The sequence below is a fragment of the Manis javanica genome, chromosome 1 (genome assembly GCF_040802235.1).
Source record: "Manis javanica isolate MJ-LG chromosome 1, MJ_LKY, whole genome shotgun sequence".
In the NCBI taxonomy this organism is placed as follows: domain Eukaryota; kingdom Metazoa; phylum Chordata; class Mammalia; order Pholidota; family Manidae; genus Manis; species Manis javanica.
The window spans coordinates 32,788,588-32,797,868 of record NC_133156.1 but is presented as its reverse complement, the minus strand read 5'-3'; positions in this window follow the sequence as shown (position 1 = coordinate 32,797,868).

The following is a 9,281-nucleotide window of genomic DNA, read 5'->3' as shown; positions in this document are numbered from 1 at the left end:
TTTCGCTGAGATATCAAGTGCAGTAATTCTGAACAGCAGTTGTACAAACTGCGTTTTTACACCCCTCACCTCTAAGAAGGAGACCTGCAAAACAGTTTTATGCTCACCAGCTCGGGGTGCTTTTGACTATATTTCAAGCGTTCAATCCATTATCCTTTTTCTGCCCACGCGTAATTTGTAGACAGTTTTCTTTTATTCAGCTAGGAAAATCTACATTTGTGAAAAAACGGACAGATTATTTTTGTGTCCGAAATTCACCGGACAAATATCATTGCTTATAGTTTTCCTTTTGCCATTAATAAGAGAATAATTTCTATGCGTGCTTCATGTATTGGGACGTCTTCTGACTCCAGGATTTCATAGAATAACAAATGGATTGTTGGTGGATATCTGAAGACTCTATAAAGAGTTTAATTCACTGAACATTCAGAACAATTGTGGGTGAGAAAAAGAAATATATCTTCCTCAATAAACTTTTCTTTTGAAAAAGGAAATGCAATTTATATCATTTGATTCCTATGCATTATGTCGTTCAGTAATTACAGAGAAAAATGAATTTGTTCTTTTTCTCGTAATCTCTAAGGCTTAGAGAGTACATGTTTCTTCAAAATAATCTTTCCTAAGATTTAAAAAAGCAGGTAAATACAAAAATGATGAATTAAAGGAGAGCCAGGGTGACAAATCGAGCTTATGATACCGTTATAATCCTCCTTTTTACAGTAACTAATTCAAATCTCTAGCAGCAACACATTCATTTCCATTTACACTAAAGTGAGAGAGGAAAAACGTGGTTTCTGGAAACACATAAAACAGCATAAGGCTAGTGTATTATGGGACTCAGCCTGCTCAATGCGTGCGTATTTAAGCAGCGAGAGCTGGTCACTCTCCGGAAGGAACTCAAAACGAATACAATGCTAGATGATAGCCCCAAGTAGTATGTGCAGCCACAGGAAAAGCATCCAAGTAAAAAAAATCTTCCAAAACAATTTTCAAATTGCTTTAAACTTCTTTTTTGGGACAGTATGATTTTGGTGTGAAGGTAAAGGAATCTGATAAAATGACTCTTTTTCCTTAAAATTATCTTAAAGTAGTATGCAGCCTGAAACTCCCTGGGCACGTCTGCAGCGAGAGGCAGCAGTCCCGAGTGCCCTTTATGCTGTGCCACCAGGCCCGAAATCATGGCATAGGAACACCTCACACAACGGGTGCCGTGGATACCAGAACTGCTCTTGCTGCCATCACGGATGAATGAGGCACCCGACATTCCAAGAGCCATGCTTTGTCCGAGGCATTTTCAATGCATTATTTACTTGAATCCTCATAATCATTTTGTCAAGGAAGGTGGGTTTTACTCTCCCTATATTACCATGGAGGGTATCACACGCCCAGTAAGCTTAATTCGTTTCCTGAGCTGCCCTTGCTTTAAGGCACGGAACTGCGCGATGTGAACCCAGTACTCTCCCTCTCTGTAACCTGTGGTCTTAGCCACTACATGTACTTCACTGCTGTTGAAAAGACATTTTTATATTTGATACTGATCACAATATTCAGGACTGAAAGCATAGTCATGATGACGTTATGGCAGGTTTGTGGACAAAGCCAATGCATATACCCCGTGTCCACAAGTCAAAAAATTACCAATACGAAATCTGTTCAGTGATTCCCTTCTTCAATATGAATTCAGAGGAGAGAGTTTTTGCTGAGATGTCAAATGCAGTCAGTTTGAACAGCAGTTGTACTTACTGCGTTTTTACACCCTACAACTCTAAGAAGGAAACCTGCAAAACAGTTTTATGCTCACCAGCTTGGGGTGCTTTTGATTAAATTTCAAGCGTCCAATCCATTAACCTTTTTTGTCCACGCGTAATTTGTACACAGTTTTGTTTTATTCAGCTAGGAAAATCTACATTTGTCAAAAAACGGACAGATGATTTTGGTGTCCAAAATTCACCGGACAAATATCATTGTTTATAATTTTCATTTGGCATTAATAAAAGAATAATTTCTATGTGCGTTTCGTGAATTGGGAAGTCTTCTGACTCCAGGGTTTCATAGAATGACAAATGGATTGTTGGGGGAAATCTGAAGCTTGTATTAAAAGTTTAATTCACTGAACATTCAGAACAATTGTGGGTGAGACAAAGAAATATAGCTTCCTCAATAAACTTTTCTTTTGAAAAAGGAAAAACAAATTATTTGAATCATTTGAATAATATGCTTTATGTCGTTCAGTAATTACACGGAAAAAGGAATTTGTTCTTTTTCTCTTAATCTCTAAGGCTTAGAGAGTACATGTTTCTGTATATAATCTTTCCTAACATTTAAAGAGGCAGCTAAATAGAAGAATGATGAATTAAAGGAGAGCCATGGTGACAAATCGAGCTTTTGATACCGTTATAATCCTCCTTTTTACAGTAACTAATTCAAATCTTTAGCAGCAACACATTCTTTTCCATATATACTAAAATGAGAGAGGGAAAACGTGGTTTCTGGAAACACATAAAACAGCATAAGGCTAGTGTATTATGGGACTCAGCCTGCTTAATGCGTATTTAAGCAGCGAGAGCTGGTCACTCTCCGGAAGGAACTCAAAACGAATACAATGCTACACGACTTTATTGATAGCCCCAAGTAGCATGTCCAGCCACAGGAAAAGCATCCCAGTAAATTAAATCTTCCAAAACAATTTTCAAATTGCTGTAAACTTCTTTTTTGGATAGTATGCCTTTGGTGTGAAGGTTAAGGAAACTGATAAAATGTCTCTTTTTCCTAAAAATTACCTTAAAGTAGTATGCAGCCTGAAACTCTCTGGGCAATTCTGCAGCGAGAGGCAGCAGTCCTGAGTTCCCTTTATGCTCTGGCACCAGGCCCGAAATCATGGCATAGGAACACCTCACACAGCGAGTGCCATGGATACAAGAACTGCTCTTGCTGACATCACGGATGACTGATGCACCCGATATTCCAAGCGCCCTGCTTTGTCCGAGGCATTTTCAGTGCATTATTTACTTTAATCCTCATAATCATTTTGTCAAGGAAGGTGGGTTTTATTCTCCCCATACTACCATGGAGGGAATCACACGCCCAGTAAGCTTAATTCGTTTCCTGAGCTGCCCTTGCTTTAAGGAAGGGAAGTGCGCGATGTGAACCCAGTACTCTCCCTCTCTGTAAACTGTGGTCTTAGCCACTTCATGTACTTCACTGCTGTTGAAAAGACATTTTTATATTTGATACTGATCACAATATTCAGGGCTGAAAGCATCGACAAGATGACTTTAGGGCAGTTTGATGGAAAAAGCCACTGCATATACCCAGTGTCTACCTGTCAAAAAATTACCCATACGAAATCTTTTCAGTGATTCCCTTCTTCAATATGAATTCAGAGGAGAGAGTTTTCGCTGAGATATCAAGTGCAGTAAGTCTGAACAGCAGTTGTACAAACTGCGTTTTTACACCCCTCAACTCTAAGAAGGAGACCTGCAAAACAGTTTTATGCTCACCAGCTCGGTGTGCTTTTGACTATATTTCAAGCGTTCAATCCATTATCCTTTTTCTGTCCACGCGTAATTTGTAGACAGTTTTCTTTTATTCAGCTAGGAAAATCTACATTTGTGAAAAAACGGACAGATTATTTTTGTGTCCGAAATTCACCGGACAAATATCATTGCTTATAGTTTTCCTTTTGCCATTAATAAGAGAATAATTTCTATGCGTGCTTCATATATTGGGACGTCTTCTGACTCCAGGATTTCATAGAATAACTAATGGATTGTTGGGGGATATCTGAAGCTTCTATGAACAGTTTAATTCACTGAACATTCAGAACAATTGTGGGTGAGAAAAAGAAATATATCTTCCTCAATAAACTTTTCTTTTGAAAAAGGAAATGCAATTTATATCATTTGATTCCTATGCATTATGTCGTTCAGTAATTACAGAGAAAAATGAATTTGTTCTTTTTCTCGTAATCTCTAAGGCTTAGAGAGTACATGTTTCTTCAAAATAATCTTTCCTAAGATTTAAAAAGGCAGGTAAATACAAAAATGATGAAATAAAGGAGAGCCAGGGTGACAAATCGAGCTTATGATACCGTTATAATCCTCCTTTTTACAGTAACTAATTCAAATCTCTAGCAGCAACACATTCATTTCCATTTACACTAAAGTGAGAGAGGAAAAACGTGGTTTCTGGAAACACATAAAACAGCATAAGGCTAGTGTATTATGGGACTCAGCCTGCTCAATGCGTGCGTATTTAAGCAGCGAGAGCTGGTCACTCTCCGGAAGGAGCTCAAAACGAATACAATGCTAGATGATAGCCCCAAGTAGTATGTGCAGCCACAGGAAAAGCATCCAAGTAAAAAAAATCTTCCAAAACAATTTTCAAATTGCTTTAAACTTCTTTTTTGGGACAGTATGATTTTGGTGTGAAGGTAAAGGAATCTGATAAAATGACTCTTTTTCCTTAAAATTATCTTAAAGTAGTATGCAGCCTGAAAGTCCCTGGGCATGGCTGCAGCGAGAGGCAGCAGTCCCGAGTGCCCTTTATGCTGTGCCACCAGGCCCGAAATCATGGCATAGGAACACCTCACACAACGGGTGCCGTGGATACCAGAACTGCTCTTGCTGCCATCACGGATGAATGAGGCACCCGACATTCCAAGAGCCATGCTTTGTCCGAGGCATTTTCAATGCATTATTTACTTGAATCCTCATAATCATTTTGTCAAGGAAGGTGGGTTTTACTCTCCCTATATTACCATGGAGGGTATCACACGCCCAGTAAGCTTAATTCGTTTCCTGAGCTGTCCTTGCATTAAGTAACGGAACTGCGCGATGTGAACCCAGTACTCTCCCTCTCTGTAACCTGTGGTCTCAGCCACTACATGTACTTCACTGCTGTTGAAAAGACATTTTCATATTTGATTCTGATCACAATATTCAGGACTGAAAGCATAGTCATGATGACGTTATGGCAGGTTTGTGGACAAAGCCAATGCATACACCCCGTGTCTACAAGTCAAAAAATTACCAATACGAAATCTGTTCAGTGATTCCCTTCTTCAATATGAATTCAGAGGAGAGAGTTTTTGCTGAGATGTCAAATGCAGTCAGTTTGAACAGCTGTTGTACTTACTGCGTTTTTACACCCTACAACTCTAAGAAGGAAACCTGCAAAACAGTTTTATGCTCACCAGCTTGGGGTGCTTTTGATTAAATTTCAAGCGTTCAATCCATTAACCTTTTTTGTCCACGGGTAATTTGTACACAGTTTTGTTTTATTCAGCTAGGAAAATCTACATTTGTCAAAAAACGGACAGATGATTTTGGTGTCCAAAATTCACCGGACTAATACCATTGTTTATAATTTTCATTTGGCATTAATAAAAGAATAATCTCTATGTGCGTTTCGTGAATTGGGACGTCTTCTGACTCCAGGGTTTCATAGAATGACAAATGGATTGTTGGGGGAAATCTGAAGCTTGTATTAAAAGTTTAATTCACTGAACATTCAGAACAATTGTGGGTGAGACAAAGAAATATATCTTCCTCAATAAACTTTTCTTTTGAAAAAGGAAAAACAAATTATTTGAATCATTTGAATAATATGCTTTATGTCGTTCAGTAATTACAAGGGAAAAGGAATTTGTTCTTTTTCTCTTAATCTCTAAGGCCTAGAGAGTACATGTTTCTTGTATATAATATTTCCTAACATTTAAAGAGGCAGCTAATAGAAGAATGATGAATTAAATGAGAGCCATGGTGATAAATCGAGCTTTTGATACCGTTATAATCCTCCTTTTTACAGTAACTAATTCAAATCTTCAGCAGCAACACGTTCGTTTCCATATATACTAAAATGTGAGAGGGAAAACGTGGTTTCTGGAAACACATAAAACAGCATAAGGCTAGTGTATTATGGGACTCAGCCTCCTTAATGCGTATTTAAGCAGCGAGAGCTGGTCACACTTCAGAAAGGAACTCTAAACGAATACAATGCTACACGACTTTATTGATAGCCCCAAGTAGCATGTCCAGTCACAGGAAAAGCATCCCAGTAAATTAAATCTTCCAAAACAATTTTCAAATTGCTGTGAACTTCTTTTTTGGATAGTATGCCTTTGGTGTGAAGGTTAAGGAAACTGATAAAATGTCTCTTTTTCCTTAAAATTACCTTAAAGTAGTATGCAGCCTGAAACTCTCTGGGCAATTCTGCAGCGAGAGGCAGCAGTCCTGAGTTCCCTTTATGCTCTGGCACCAGGCCCGAAATCATGGCATAGGAACACCTCACACAGCGAGTGCCATGGATACAAGAACTGCTCTTGCTGCCATCACGGATGACTGATGCACCCGATATTCCAAGCGCCCTGCTTTGTCCGAGGCATTTTCAGTGCATTATTTACTTTAATCCTCATAATCATTTTGTCAAGAAAGGTGGGTTTTATTCTCCCTATACTACCATGGAGGGAATCACACGCCCAGTAAGCTTAATTCGTTTCCTGAGCTGCCCTTGCATTAAGGAAGGGAAGTGCGCGATGTGAACCCAGTACTCTCCCTCTCTGTAAACTGTGGTCTTAGCCACTACATGTACTTCACTGCTGTTGAAAAGACATTTTTATATTTGATACTGATCACAATATTCAGGGCTGAAAGCATTGACAAGATGACGTTAGGGCAGTTTGATGGAAAAAGCCACTGCATATACCCAGTGTCTACCTGTCAAAAAATTACCCATACGAAATCTTTTCAGTGATTCCCTTCTTCAATATGAATTCAGAGGAGAGAGTATTCGCTGAGATATCAAGTGCAGTAAGTCTGAACAGCAGTTGTACAAACTGCGTTTTTACACCCCTCAACTCTAAGAAGGAGACCTGCAAAACAGTTTTATGCTCACCAGCTCGGGGTGCTTTTGACTATATTTCAAGCGTTCAATCCATTATCCTTTTTCTGTCCACGCGTAATTTGTGGACAGTTTTGTTTTATTCAGCTAGGAAAATCTACATTTGTGAAAAAACGGACAGATTATTTTTGTGTCCGAAATTCACCGGACAAATATCATTGCTTATAGTTTTCCTTTTGCCATTAATAAGAGAATAATTTCTATGCGTGCTTCATGTATTGGGACGTCTTCTGACTCCAGGATTTCATAGAATAACAAATGGATTGTTGGGGGATATCTGAAGCTTCTATGAACAGTTTAATTCACTGAACATTCAGAACAATTGTGGGTGAGAAAAAGAAATATATCTTCCTCAATAAACTTTTCTTTTGAAAAAGGAAATGCAATTTATATCATTTGATTCCTATGCATTATGTCGTTCAGTAATTACAGAGAAAAATGAATTTGTTCTTTTTCTCGTAATCTCTAAGGCTTAGAGAGTACATGTTTCTTCAAAATAATCTTTCCTAAGATTTAAAAAAGCAGGTAAATACAAAAATGATGAATTAAAGGAGAGCCAGGGTGACAAATCGAGCTTATGATACCGTTATAATCCTCCTTTTTACAGTAACTAATTCAAATCTCTAGCAGCAACACATTCATTTCCATTTACACTAAAGTGAGAGAGGAAAAACGTGGTTTCTGGAAACACATAAAACAGCATAAGGCTAGTGTATTATGGGACTCAGCCTGCTCAATGCGTGCGTATTTAAGCAGCGAGAGCTGGTCACTCTCCGGAAGGAACTCAAAACGAATACAATGCTAGATGATAGCCCCAAGTAGTATGTGCAGCCACAGGAAAAGCATCCAAGTAAAAAAAATCTTCCAAAACAATTTTCAAATTGCTTTAAACTTCTTTTTTGGGACAGTATGATTTTGGTGTGAAGGTAAAGAATCTGATAAAATGACTCTTTTTCCTTAAAATTATCTTAAAGTAGTATGCAGCCTGAAAGTCCCTGGGCACGTCTGCAGCGAGAGGCAGCAGTCCCGAGTGCCCTTTATGCTGTGCCACCAGGCCCGAAATCATGGCATAGGAACACCTCACACAACGGGAGCCGTGGATACCAGAACTGCTCTTGCTGCCATCACGGATGAATGAGGCACCCGACATTCCAAGAGCCATGCTTTGTCCGAGGCATTTTCAATGCATTATTTACTTGAATCCTCATAATCATTTTGTCAAGGAAGGTGGGTTTTACTCTCCCTATATTACCATGGAGGGTATCACACGCCCAGTAAGCTTAATTCGTTTCCTGAGCTGCCCTTGCATTAAGGAACGGAACTGCGCGATGTGAACCCAGTACTCTCCCTCTCTGTAACCTGTGGTCTTAGCCTCTACATGTACTTCACTGCTGTTGAAAAGACATTTTTATATTTGATACTGATCACAATATTCAGGAATGAAAGCATAGTCATGATGACGTTATGGCAGGTTTGTGGACAAAGCCAATGCATATACCCAGTGTCTACAAGTCAAAAAATTACCAATACGAAATCTGTTCAGTGGTTCGATTCTTCAATATGAATTCAGAGGAGAGAGTTTTTGCTGAGATGTCAAATGCAGTCAGTTTGAACAGCAGTTGTACTTACTGCGTTTTTACACCCTACAACTCTAAGAAGGAAACCTGCAAAACAGTTTTATGCTCACCAGCTTGGGGTGCTTTTGATTAAATTTCAAGCGTTCAATCCATTAACCTTTTTTGTCCACGCGTAATTTGTACACAGTTTTGTTTTATTCAGCTAGGAAAATCTACATTTTTCAAAAAACGGACAGATGATTTTGGTGTCCAAAATTCACCGGACAAATACCATTGTTTATAATTTTCATTTGGCATTAATAAAAGAATAATCTCTATGTGCGTTTCGTGAATTGGGACGTCTTCTGACTCCAGGGTTTCATAGAATGACAAATGGATTGTTGGGGGAAATCTGAAGCTTGTATTAAAAGATTAATTCACTGAATATTCAGAACAATTGTGGGTGAGACAAAGAAATATAGCTTCCTCAATAAACTTTTCTTTTGAAAAAGGAAAAACAAATTATTTGAATCATTTGAATAATATGCTTTATGTCGTTCAGTAATTACACGGAAAAAGGAATTTGTTCTTTTTCTCTTAATCTCTAAGGCTTAGAGAGTACATGTTTCTTGTATATAATCTTTCCTAACATTTAAAGAGGCAGCTAAATAGAAGAGTGATGAATTAAAGGAGAGCCATGGTGACAAATCGAGCTTTTGATACCGTTATAATCCTCCTTTTTACAGTAACTAATTCAAATCTTTAGAAGCAACACATTCATTTCCATATATACTAAAATGAGAGAGGGAAAACGTGGTTTCTGGA